The sequence below is a fragment of the Lissotriton helveticus genome, chromosome 5_1 (assembly GCF_964261635.1).
Source record: "Lissotriton helveticus chromosome 5_1, aLisHel1.1, whole genome shotgun sequence".
Taxonomy (NCBI): Eukaryota; Metazoa; Chordata; class Amphibia; order Caudata; family Salamandridae; genus Lissotriton; species Lissotriton helveticus.
This window is the reverse complement of record NC_136065.1, coordinates 1,208,278,896-1,208,292,214: the sequence shown is the minus strand read 5'-3', so window position 1 is coordinate 1,208,292,214 and position 13,319 is coordinate 1,208,278,896. Positions and strand designations below refer to the sequence as shown.

General features: G+C 55.8%; 1 protein-coding gene across 4 annotated transcripts in view; it reads left to right on the top strand.

Moving 5' to 3' along the window:
* Positions 1 to 13,319, top strand: part of EIF3A (eukaryotic translation initiation factor 3 subunit A) — a 1,009,075-nt gene that overhangs the window by 817,127 nt on the left and 178,629 nt on the right. The gene's annotated exons all lie outside the window — the stretch shown is intronic.

The following is a 13,319-nucleotide window of genomic DNA, read 5'->3' as shown; positions in this document are numbered from 1 at the left end:
TGTTGGGGACCTGGTGAAGACTTCTGGTCATTTTGCTCATTCTTAACATTACCCTTCTGGTCTGCTTTCTTCTGACCACCCTGGTTCTGGTTCTGGTTCTGCTTGATCCTTGTCCTGACCCATTTGTCTGCCTTCTTTCCCAATTCTTGGGGAGAGGTCAGATCTGAATCAACAAGGTGCTGGTGCAGCAACTGGTTCTGACAATTGTTTAAAATTTGTTCTCTCATCATTAGATTATACAATCCTGTGTAATCTGTAACCTTGCTACCCAGCAACCAGCCCTCCAAAGCCTTAGTGGCACAATCCACAAAATCAGACCAGTCCTGAGACTGAGTTTTCTGGGTGTCTCTGAACAGCAACCTGTACTGCTCAGTGGTTAAACCAAACCCATCAACCAGTGTATTCTTCAGGACCTGGTAATTGTTAGCATCCTCCACTCTTGTAGTGAGGAGCTTATCTCTACCTTTACCATCAAAGGAGAGCCACAGTATAGCTGCCCACTGACTCTGGGGAATGTTCTGCACAGTGCAGGCCCTCTCCAGAGCAGCCATCCATTTCTGGATGTCATCCCCTTGCTTAAAGGGGGGCACTATTTTAGTCAGGTGTTTAGTATCTAAACCCTTCTCTCTATCTCTTGGGAGATTGCTGCCACCAGTGGGAGCTAGCCCACTCATCTGCTGCTCTCTTGCCAGGGCAAGCTTCTCTTTGGCCAGGGCAATTTCTTCCCTTTCAATCCTCAGTTCAGCTTGTCTCATCCTAGCCTCATGCTCCTTTCTCTGAGGGGAAGTAAATCTCCTCTGTGGAGGATTCCTTCTCCCCTGAGAAGAGGCATTAGAGTGCAGAGATCTATTGGAGTCCCTAGAAAGAGATCTATCTCTCCTAACTCCAAGGTTAGGCCCACTTCGGGTTAGTACTGGGGGGCCCCCAGATCCTAGCCCAAGTAAGTCTAAGTTGGTCCTAGTTAGCCTTCTGACTACCTCAAGACCCTTGTCTACCTCATCCCCAGAGAGTACCTCCTGATCCTCCTCCTCAACTGCTGAATCAGTGTTGTGGAGATCTGGATCCCCAGAGGTTCCCTCTAAGGCTGGCATGTTCTCATGTAACTGAGAAAGCTTTCTGGCATCATATGTCTCTAAGAGACCTATCAGAAAGGAAGTGGTGGGGTTAGACCCCTGCTTCAGTTTCCTGGAGACACAGATCTGTCTCATCTCATGGAAACTGAGAGCTGCATATCTTGAAGTGACCTGTGGAGGGTCAACACTGACCAGGGGAGTCTCAGTAGAGTCCTCCTGAGTCGACATGCTTTTCTAGTGAGGTGTAAGTGGTGCACTTACCTACACTATATGTTTGCCTACTGATCCCTTGCTAGAGTTGTAGTTTAGGGTGTGCTAGGCCCTAGGAGCTACAACAGCTGGTTCAGTAGAACTCAGAGTATTCTAAGCTAAGTTATATGTACCTTTAGTACTTATGTGATCTTTCACAAGATATTCTTAGGATATGTGTGGTAAAACAACAGCAAGCTCAAATCCCAACCGCTGCTCACCAATGTGAGAAGTTGGCCTGATGTGCAGTGCTCACTATTCTAGTGATCACTATATATCAGTCCAAACAACCCTTATTGATGATTGGTTGTAAGTCAACCTTATAGACCAGCTATCCTAGTAGCATGGATACGAGCAGTCTAAGGCTAAGACTCTAGAGGGCGTGTTAAGCCAGCTGTTTTACCATCACATTACCCCTTGAACACCCAGTGAAAGGACACCACACAAGTTGTTATGAAAATAAACAGTGTATTTATTTATAACAAGACTACCCTGGCTCTTTATGAGACAGGGAGCTAAGCACACAACAAAACTCTTACGAAAATACTTTTAAGTTAGCACGTTACACAAATGCCCGAGGGGCACGAAAAACCATATACGCTAAAAGTGGAATGCGAATTACTAGCAGGTAAGTAACAGTTCTAATAGGCTTTGGAATCGCTAGGACTGGACTAGGGAATCGTTAGATTACTACTAGGAGGCCTAGGGGACTCGGGTGCAGAGTGTGCACTCTCACGCGGGATGCGGGACAAAGTCTATGGAAGCTAGAATTCACAAAGTTAGTGTTCACGGGCGAACCCGACCTGGTAGGGAGAAAACGACAGTGGATCCTGACCCTTGGATAGTGAGGCTATGCTGGGACACCGGAGTGCCGAAGTTACCTAGCCCAGGGGCTGCAGCTGCATAGGTCTGAAAAGACGTCGGGGATCTCGTTGCCGGACCAGGAGCCTGGAAGGAAGAAGTTGCTGGCAGGCGACCAGTGAAGGAAAGTTCGATGGATCCAAGCCTGGATCAAGGAAGAAGAAAACCTGAAAGCAGAGGGGACCAAGTTCTTGAATCACTAGCCAGTGATTAAGTGGGCACCAGGATGGCACCGGGCGAAGTCACCGCAGTCAGGTGAGTGGGCACTGCTGGGCTCTGCAGTCTCTCGGACCAGGAGGCGTTGTCGGCGACCAGGATGGAGGTGCGAGCTGTCCCACGAAGGATGAAGTCGTTGGCGTCGAAGTTACCCAGGATTGGGCAACAAGCCTTGGCTAATTCAAGCCCACGCGGTGGACTCAAAATGGCGTCTTGAGTGGACCAGGAGGGTCCAGGGTGCTCCTCTTCTGGAAGGGAGCAAGGGCCAGTCTGGAGCAACCAGACCAGCAGCAGAAATGTCGTCGGGCGTCGTCAGGAAGGCCACAAGCCAACGGGCTAGTAGCCAAACAACGCGGTGAGCAGCGGAAAGCAGAAGGGCCCCACGCAGATCGTGGAGATGCTGGGGGGCTGCACTTCGGAGCTGGAGCTGCTCAGAGTCGGGGCTTCTCGGACCCCAAAGCACTCACCAGTAGATTACTCGGCGGGCTTGCTGGAAAGAAGTCGTGCAGTCTTGCAGATGGCCGGTCCCTTGAGGTCTCGTCGCACCCACGGTTCTCAGCTGGGCTGTAGAGGTGGGTAGAGGTCAGAGGTGCCAGGGAAGCCGGTTCTCGTCGAGCTGGGCAGTCGGATTCCGGAGGAAGGACTTACAGCAGACCGCAGTGTTCTTGGATGGTGCCTGCGGATGCAGGGTGACTACTCCTTAGTCACAAGGGAGAAATCTTAGGAAGAAGTCTTGAGTTCCTTTCGCAGAAAGTAGTTTCAGGATTCAAAGATGATCTGATTTGGAAGGGGGCCAGTCTCTACCTTTATCCTGTAAAAAGGGGCTGGCACGCGACTAAGTCCTGCCCTATGGGTGGGACTAGGAGGGGGGTGGTTACACCCACTTCCTTGGCGGGCTTTTCCCCAGCACAGGGTCTGGAGTGACCCTGGAACTGGTTCCAGCCAGCCTATGCACAGTGAGCACCGGGGTGCCACGTGCAGTCACCTTCCTCTAAAGCCCTGCCTACCTACAATACACAAAACCCTGTCTGGGACGGTGCTGGCACCGCCCCTGGCAGGAAACCCTTTGTCCTTATCTCCTGCTCTGGGAGGACTCCCAGCAGCAGGAGGGCAGACTTGTGTCTCGGTGGCAGCATCCATTTTGTGGATGCTAAGGCTCTGTCTGACTTTTAACCGGGTTATAGGTTACATGCATGTCGTGTCCCTCTAGAAGGGTGGAATGCTAACCCCGTCGCCAGAATTGGCGAGGGGTTAGTATTCCAATTCGTATGACACCTTACTCGACATGTTTTGATAAAGCGATACCAGAGTTGGCACATAACCGCGAGGATTATAATGCACTTAAGAGTATATGGTATGCGATATCATGGAAACGGCTAAGGGATGGGTCCCGAAAGCCGCAGACAGGCTCAGCTCATGCCAGAGCACCATCTCACACGATTCCAAGCACTCTGCCTTCAGGATTGTTAAGGCCTGCCATAGGAGTGACTGATAGGAGATCTGTGTGTCCATTTTAGGGTTAGATATAGGTATACTATATCTAAAGCAAAGGGTGAGTACACCACCTTGCCCCAGCTGTCGTGCAGCCAGTTGTGTCAGTTTTAGTTAGTCAATCCAGGGGTGGCACAATACATGCTTCAGCCCCTGGGAGACTTCTGGGTGCACCTCAGCCCTGGGTACAGGGACTTGGAGAGGGCCCAGTGCCAATTCAGTACCTAAGTACAATTTGGATAGAGAGAACAGCTAGGCTGTGGGTCTGATTAGCAGGCCCACAGCCAGGGAAAGTCGTAAACCAGTGCAGCAAAAAGCAAAAATCTGGGTGATCATAGGATTGCAGACCCTACTCTCCTACATGTGGACACTGAAGTGGCCAAATTAATGGGAGCTCTTCAGTCCACACAAGGCCGTGGTTCCTTTCGGCATTCCTTCTACCAAGCAGAGTCCAAAAATACTTCCTCGGAAACTGCATCCACATACAAGGGCAATAACCAACTCTCTGGCTCTAAAAACGACTTTAGAGGGGATTACAGAGGAAACAACGGCAAGGGCAGAGGTAGCGGTTCTAATACACGCACCTCCCCTCCAATACAAAACAGTGACTTACCCATACTCCCACCCCCTCCTCCTCCCCCACCCCGACCACTTAACAGTCGGGGGAAGACTGTCAGATTTATCTGATAAAGACTACTAGCCACAGATTCCTTAACGTAGAATTATCCCCAGACATGAGACTGGATCTGGACATTTTTTCTTTGCCACAGCATCTCTGCGTCCTGGGGGGGCGGTACCACGTGACTCGGCCCTAACGTCCACGGGCGTGACGTCAGCAAGGTCACATAAGCCCCACCCGGCGCGCCAACGTCAGTTTTTTCTCTTTTCAGCATGCAACGCAGATCCAGATCGTGTCTTGGCCTGTTTTCAGGCCTCCTTTTCACACTTTGCTTCGAGGAACAGTGTGCGAATGCCTTCGGGCTTCAAGACGTGTACTGATTGTGCACGTCAGATGTCGGCGACGGACCCTCACCCTATCTGTATGTGGTGTTTGGGCGAGCACCATGACTCTACGGTCTGCAAAGCTTGACAGCACCTCATACGGAAGTCCCGGTGGGAGCGCCGGATGAAATTGCTGTTGGCCTGTTTGTCCAGGTCGGTGTCGTCCCATCGTCCATCCCCTACCTCGGAAGCCAGGAACTGCTGATTCTGTCTGCGGCATCGCCCTACACCATTGCCCCAAGGACGTCTCTCGCCAGCCAGCTGGTAATCCTGCAGCTTGTCTCCGAGGTCTTGTCCTAATCGGCGGAGGGCGCGGGTTCCCCTCAGGACTGCGCCCCCGCCATTCGCCACTCTACCCACCGTTTCCCAGCATCGGGGCGACTAGGACCCAAATGAAATCCTACGCTGCGGCTCAGCAGGCTTCTTTGGCCCCTCTGAGACGTCCGGGATCCCTTGCCTCGCGCTGGGCTTTTCGCGGAGTCACATGCGGCTTCGGCCCCGGCGCCGAAGGTTTTGGCTTCAGGTTGTAGGTGGGAGGTGTCGTTGAGGGTGTAGTCCTTCGGGGCTCCACTCTTCGCAATTCCCTACGGGGCTCCCTGTGGCGTCGCAGGAGGTTGCCGGAACTCAAGGCTTGTCCCAGAGTTCCCCTCGGCCCTCTGAGCAGGCGGCTGCCTCACCAGAGGCCAAGCCGGCGCCAAAGGCTTTCCTCACCGGCCCTGGCGGTGCCACGGGTGGAGGCCGGAGCCTGGGGTGCTTTCCCGAGTCCCTCTCGGTCCTCTATGCGGGTGGCTACCCCGAGTGAGGTTGAGCTGGCATCGTTCCTTAGCCGATCCGGCTCCGCCCCATTTTCCTAGGGAGCACGTGGTGGTGGTGTTCGACTCGGTGCTGCCAATGCCCACTCCGGCACCGGTCGACGTCGAGCCGGCGCCTGTGGTGGACTCCAGGGCGCAGTGCCGGCGTCGGGTCCTTGATTAGTCTCCTGAGGCTCCTTCCTCTCCGGAGGTTTGTTGTAGGAAGGTAGATCCCTCACTATGGTTGCCCCCAACTTTTTGCCTGGTGTTTTGCTGGTTTTCTGACTTAGTTGACCTGGGGCCCTGCTATTCAGGACCCCAGGCCCACTGCTCTCTCTGTAAAATGGATTCCATGTACCTTAGGTACATATCTCATTGGATACTGAGTCACCTTATCTGAAAGAAACAGGTTAGTATTAGATTCCTTACCTTAGAATATCCCCAGGCGTCAGTCTGGATCCGGAAACTTTTGCGTAGCAGTACCCCTGCGCGTCGGTAGGCGTCGTCTGCAGGCGTCCCCTGCGGCTCCGCGTCGTCGGCGTCGTGCGCCGTAATGACGTCGCTGGAGTATATAGACGCCGCCTCCGCGCGCTGACGTCAGTTCTTCTTTTTTCCGCGCCAGTTAGCGCAGATCCGAAGAGCAGTACTCCGGTCTTTTGACCAAGTGTTTGTAAAACTTAATCTTTCTACGGTGCCGGTAGGATGCCTGGGTTTAAGAGTTGCGACGAGTGCGACCGCATGATGTCGGTCACCGACCACCATCGACTCTGCCTCCGGTGTCTGGGCGCGGACCACGACGTGGAGTCCTGCGTCGACTGTCGGGCCTTGACTGGAAAAGCTAGGCGGGAGCGGTCCCGCAAGCTTCTCGAGCTCCGAGTGTCGGCCCCGCGTCGAGAGCGGTCCCGGTCCGGTCGGAGGTCGAGGGAGCGGTCGAGGGAACGATCGCGGAGCCGCCATGGGCGCTCCGGGAGTCGCCACCATTCCTCCGGTTCGTCAGGTAAGCACAAGAAGTCGGGGCGTCGCCATCGCACCCCCGACTCCCCCCGATGCCCGCGTGATGCGGCCGGGGGCTCGGGTGGCCGCGGCCCCGCGTGGGTCACCGACGCCGTCTACCCCATACCCGTCGGTCCCTGGGGAAGGCGCGTCGCGTGAGGAGATCGAGGCCTTCCTCATTGCTATGAGGGCGAGGTCTCCTCCGGCGGGGCCTACGGCGCCTGCGGGGCCGTCGGTCCCGTCTGGGGGCCCGAGCGGTTCGGGTGCTTCTGCCCCGACGCCGCCGGTGGCTCCGGCCCCGGCGCCGCTGGGTCCCTCAGGTTCGTCGCCGGCTGGTCTCCCGGCCTCTCCGGCGTCGGTTCCTTTGGGCCAACCCGTGGTACCGCCTCCGCGTGGTGCAGCGACTCCGCCGTCGGCTCCGGCCGGCGTCGGGTCCCCGACGCCGCGCGGCGCCACCCCCATTCCCTCCCCGACTCCGGACACGGAGTCGGACCGGCGTCGGCCGACGCCGGATCCGGCGCCGATGGGGCCCGTTGACCCCGATGTCTATATCGTCGACCCAGAATATGGGTATGATGAGGATGAGTATGGAGAGGGTTGGGAGGGGTCTGAGGACCCTTTATCCCGTGCCTGCCAGTATGATGTGGACTGGGTAGGTGATCTGGGTGATGCCAGTGGCCTGGACGAGTCGCCCAACCCTGGGTTTGTCTCCCCGTCCCCTGTGGCGTCTGAGGCAGGTGCTGCCTATTCGGTGGTCCTGATGAGGGCTGCCAAGGCCTTGCACCTTGAGCTCCCCGTCGCGAAGGTCAAACCGAACATTCTGACCGAAGTGTTTAAACCGCAGTCATGCCCCCAGGAGCCTCTGCTGCCGTTTAATGAGGCCCTGACGGATGTCCTTTTGGGCACCTGGTCCAGGCCCGCTTCCGGTGCACCGGTTGACCGGAATGTTGCAAGGCGTCACCGTCCATGCTCGGACGACCCTGCCTTTTTATCCACCCATCCCTCCCCGGAGAGTCTGGTGATCCAGGCCTCCACTTCGCAGTCCGCATTTCCGTCGGCTCCGCCCGATCGGGAATCAAAGCGGTATGACCAGTTTGGTAAAAAGGTCTTTTCCTCTTTGAGCGCTGGACTGCGGTCTTGTAATACCGCGTGCCTCTTGGGCCGCTACACCCACTCCCTGTGGGATACGGTCGAAGAGTGTTTGCCGCAATGCCCCCAGGAAGTGCGGGACAAGCTCACCCGGGCCTTGGTTGAAGGCCGGGATGCGGCGCGGTACTCGATCCGTTGTGGTCTGGACACGACCGACTCACTGGGACGGGCCATGTCCACGACGGTGGCGATTCGTCGCCATGCTTGGCTGAGATCTGCCAACTTTTCGCCAGACGTCCAAAATACACTCATGGACATGCCATTTGATGGCAGTCGCCTGTTTGGTGACAAAGCGGACCACGCGCTGGAGCGCTTCAAGGACTCCAGGGTCACGGCCAAGTCCTTGGGTCTTTCGACCCAGCGCCAGCAGACGGGTTCGTTTCGCCCCTTTCGTGGCCAAGGGAGGGGCGGTCCCACACGTGCTGCCAGCCACGCGCCGCAGAACGCTCCCCAGCGCGGTGGCGGCCGTGGTTTCCGCCGTGGTGGCGGTAGAGGCCAGCGGCGTGGTCAGTCCACGCCTCCCTCCGCTGCTGCATCCAAGCCTTCCTAGTCCGAGCTTTCGGGCTCACGTGACGCCAGTGGGTGGCAGGGTTCGCCATCACCACTCCCGATGGCGCGCGATAACATCGGACAGGTGGGTGCTGCAGCTCGTTCGAAGGGGCTATGCCCTCCCCTTCGAGTCCACTCCTCCAGCCATGCCACCGCAGAACCACCGTGTGTCGGGGGACCACTTGACACTTCTGCAGGAGGAAGTTACGGCCCTCTTGGCCAAGGGGGCCATCGAGCGCGTTCCTGGGCCAGAAGTAGGGTGTGGTTGCTACTCCCACTACTTTCTGGTACCCAAGAAGGACAAGGGAGGCCTGCGTCCTATCTTGGACCTGCGGAACGTCAACGGCTTCCTCCGGAAGGAGAAGTTCAAGATGTTGACTTTGGCTCAGGTCTTGGCTGCTCTAGACCCACAAGACTGGATGGTAGCGTTGGACTTGCAGGATGCGTATTTTCACCTCCCCGTCCTGCCGGCCCACCGGCGTTACCTGCGGTTCACGGTAGGCCACGAGCACTTTCAGTTTATCGTGCTCCCATTCGGCCTTACCAGCGCCCCACGGGTGTTCACGAAAGTGATGGCGGTGGTCGCAGCTCATCTGCGCCGGTTAGGGGTTTCAGTCTTCCCCTACCTCGACGACTGGTTGTTGAAGGCGGGCTCGCCCCAGACAGTCGTCCACCACCTTCAGATGACGGCAGACCTCCTGCACGAGCTGGGGTTTTCCATCAATGTGCCGAAATCACACCTGTGTCCCTCTCAAAAGCTCCTTTTCATCGGAGCGGTTCTCGACTCGGCGCAGTTTCGGGTTTATCCCCCGGAACGGCGGGTCCGGGATATTCAGGCTCTGATTCCCATCTTTCAGCCGTTATCCCGGGTTTCGGTCAGGTTGACGCTGCGGCTTCTGGGGCTGATGGCCTCCTGCATCCTACTGGTGCATCACGCCAGGTGGCGGATGCGGGCTCTGCAGTGGGACCTGAAGTTTCAGTGGGCCCAGCATCAGGGCAACCTATCCGACCATGTCCTGATCTCGGAGGGCACTGCGAGACAGTTGCAGTGGTGGCTTACGGACCGCGATTGGTTCAGAGGCAGATCCCTCTCCCTTCCCCAACCGGAGCACGTGGTTGTGACGGACGCGTCCCTCCAGGGCTGGGGTGGCCACTTGGGAGAGGCGGAGATCAGAGGCATCTGGTCTCCGGCGGAGTCCCGGCTCCATATCAACCTGTTGGAGCTACGGGCGATTCGCCTAGCACTGAAGGCATTCCTCCCCTTTGTCAACGGGAGTGTAGTGCAGGTGTTCACGGACAACACCACCGCCATGTGGTACTGCAACAAACAGGGCGGTGTGGGGTCGTGGACCCTTTGCCAGGAGGCTCTGCGTCTCTGGCAATGGCTGGAACGTCAGGGCGTGACTCTGACGGTTCAACACCTGGCAGGTTCTCTGAACGCCAGGGCGGACGAACTCAGCCGTCGGTGCTCGGTGGATCACGAATGGCGTCTGAACTCGGACGTGGCGAGAGGCCTCTTTCAGCAATGGGGAGAGCCTTGGTTAGATCTATTCGCCACAGAAGAGAACGCGCAATGTCATCAGTTCTGCGCGTTGGAGTTTCCAAGACGGCACTCGCTCGGCGACGCCTTTCGGCGCGAGTGGAGTTGCGGTCTGTTGTACGCCTTTCCGCCTATACCACTTCTGCCCAGAGTGCTGAAGAAGATCAGGCGCGACCGGGCCCAAGTTATCCTTGTGGCTCCGGACTGGTCTCGAAGATACTGGTATCCCGAGCTACTCAGCATGACAGTCGGTCCCTCGATCCGCCTGCCCCTTCAGGAGGACCTTCTGTCGCAGCAGCAGGGGACGGTCCTCCACCCGAACCTGTCCAGTCTCCACCTCCATGCGTGGAGATTGAGCGGCGACAGTTGAGGCCATTTGACTTGCCTCCTGAAGTCTGTGATGTCATTCTGGCAGCCAGGCGTCCCTCCACAAAGTCGGTATACGCCTGCCGGTGGAACAGATTTGTGGCATGGTGCACAGCAAAGGCTGTGGATCCCCTTTCTGCCCCTCTGTCTGAGGTTCTCCTCTTCCTCCTTTCCCTTGCCCAGCAGGGCTCTGCTCTGGGCACTATCAAGGGCTATCTTTCTGCCCTTTCCGCCTTCTTGAGGCTCCCTGATCAGCCATCTTTATTCAAGTCCCCTATTGTGTTAAGATTCTTGAAGGGCATCACGCACATGTATCCTCCAACTCCGTTCGTGATGCCTCAGTGGGACTTGAACCTGGTTCTGACTTTCCTGATGTGCGCTCCTTTTGAGCCCCTTCATTCCTGTCCTCTCCGTCTTCTCACTTTAAAGACGGCCTTCCTGGTAGCCATCATGTGAGAAGTTGGCCTGATGTGCAGTGTTCACTATTCTAGTGATCACTATATATCAGTCCAAACAACCCTTATTGATGATTGGTTGTAAGTCAACCTTATAGACCAGCTATCCTAGTAGCATGGATACGAGCAGTCTAAGGCTAAGACTCTAGAGGGCGTGTTAAGCCAGCTGTTTTACCATCACATTACCCCTTGAACACCCAGTGAAAGGACACCACACAAGTGTTATGAAAATAAACAGTGTATTTATTAGAATCACAACAACCCTGTACTCTTTATGAGGACAGGGTGCTAGGCACACAACAAAACTCTTACGAAAATACTTAAGTTAGCACGTTATACACAAATGCCCGAGGGGCACGAAAAACCATATACTTTAAAAGTGGAATGCGAATTACTAGCAGGTAAGTAACAGTTCTAATAGGCTTTGGAATCGCTAGGACTTGGCTAGGGAATCGTTAGATTACTTCTAGGAGACCTAGGGGACTCGGGTGCAGAGTGTGCACTCTCACGCGGGATGCGGGACAAAGTCTATGGAGGCTAGTAAAGGCAAAGTTAGTGTTCACGGGCGAACCCGACCTGGTAGGAAGAAAACGACAGTGGATCCTGACCCTAGGATAGTGAGGCTATGCTGGGACACCGAAGTGCCGAAGTTACCTAGCCCAGGGGCTGCAGCTGCATAGGTCTGAAAAGACGTCGGGGATCTCGTTGCCGGACCAGGAGCCTGGAAGAAGGAAGTTGCTGGCAGGCGACCAGTGAAGAAAAGTTCGATGGATCCAGGCCTGGATCAAGGAAGAAGAAAACCTGAAAGCAGAGGGGACCAAGTTCTTGAATCACTAGCCAGTGATTAAGTGGGCACCAGGATGGCACCGGGCGAAGTCACCGCAGTCAGGTGAGTGGGCGCTGCTGGGCTCTGCAGTCTCTCGGACCAGGAGGCGTTGTCGGCGACCAGGATGGAGGTGCGAGCTGTCCCACGAAGGTTCTTGCTGTCGACGTCGCTGGACCCAGGATTGGGCAACAAGTCTTGGCAAATGCAAGGCCCACGCGGTGGACCTAAAATGGCGTCTTGGGTGGACCAGGAGGGTCCAGGGTACTTCTCCGATGGAGGGAAGCAAGGGCCAGTCTGGAGCAACCAGACCAGCAGCAGAAATGTCGGGCGTCGTCGGGAAGGCCACAAGCCAGCGGGCTAGTAGCCAAACAACGCGGTGAGCAGCCAAAAGCAGAAGGGCCCCACGCAGATCGTGGAGATGCTGGGGGGCTGCACTTCGGTGCTGGAGCTGCTCAGGGTCGGGGCTTCTCGGACCCCAAAGCACTCACCAGGAATTCACTCGGCGGGCTTGCTGGAAAGAAGTCGTGCAGTCTTGAAGATGGCCGGTCCCTCGAGGTCTCGTCACACCCACGAATCTCAGCGTGACTGATGATGCAGGTAGAGGTCAGAGGTGCCAGGGAAGCCGGTTCTCGTCGAGCTGGGCAGTCTTGATCCGGAGGAGAGACTTGCAGCAGACCGCAGTGTTCTTAAGATGGTGCCTGCGGATGCAGGGTGACTACTCCTTAGTCACAAGGGAGAAATCTTAGGAAGAAGTCTTGAGTTCCTTTCGTGGAAAGTAGTTTCAGGATTCAAAGATGATCTGATTTGGAAGGGGGCCAGTTCCTACCTTTATCCTGTAAAAAGGGGCTGGCACGCGACTAAGTCCTGCCCTAGGGGTGGGACTAGGAGGGGGGTGGTTACACCCACTTCCTTGGCGGGCTTTTCCCCAGCACAGGGTCTGGTTCCAGCCAGCCTATGCACAGTGAGCACCGGGGTGCCACGTGCAGTCACCTTCCTCTAAAGCCCTGCCTACCTACAATACACAAAACCCTGTCTGGGACGGTGCTGGCACCGCCCCTGGCAGGAAACCCTTTGTCCTTATCTCCTGCTCTGGGAGGACTCCCAGCAGCAGGAGGGCAGACTTGTGTCTCGGTGGCTGCATCCATTTTGTGGAGCTGAGGCTCTGTTTGACTTTAACCGGGGTTAGGGGTTACATACATGTCGTGTCCCTCTAGAAGGGTGGAATGCTAACCCCGTCGCCAGAATTGGCGAGGGGTTAGTATTCCAATTCGTATGACACCTTACTCGACATGTTTTGATAAAGCGATACCAGAGTTGGCACATAACCGCGAGGATTATAATGCACTTAAGAGTATATGGTATGCGATATCATGGAAACGGCTAAGGGATAGATCCCGAAAGCCGCAGACAGGCTCAGCTCATGCCAGAGCACCATCTCACACGATTCCAAGCACTCTGCCTCCAGGATTGTTAAGGCCTGCCATAGGAGTGACTGATAGGAGATCTGTGTGTCCATTTTAGGGTTAGATATAGGTATACTATATCTAAAGCAAAGGGTGATTACACCACCTTGCCCCAGCTGTCGTGCAGCCAGTTGTGTCAGATTTGGATGGCCAGCCAGGGGTGGCATAATACATGCTGCAGCCCCTGGTAGGCCCTGGGTACACCTATGCCCTGGGTACCTAAGGTACACTGTACAGGGACTGATAAGGTGGCTCAGTATCCAATTTAGATATGTACCTAAGGTACATGGAATCC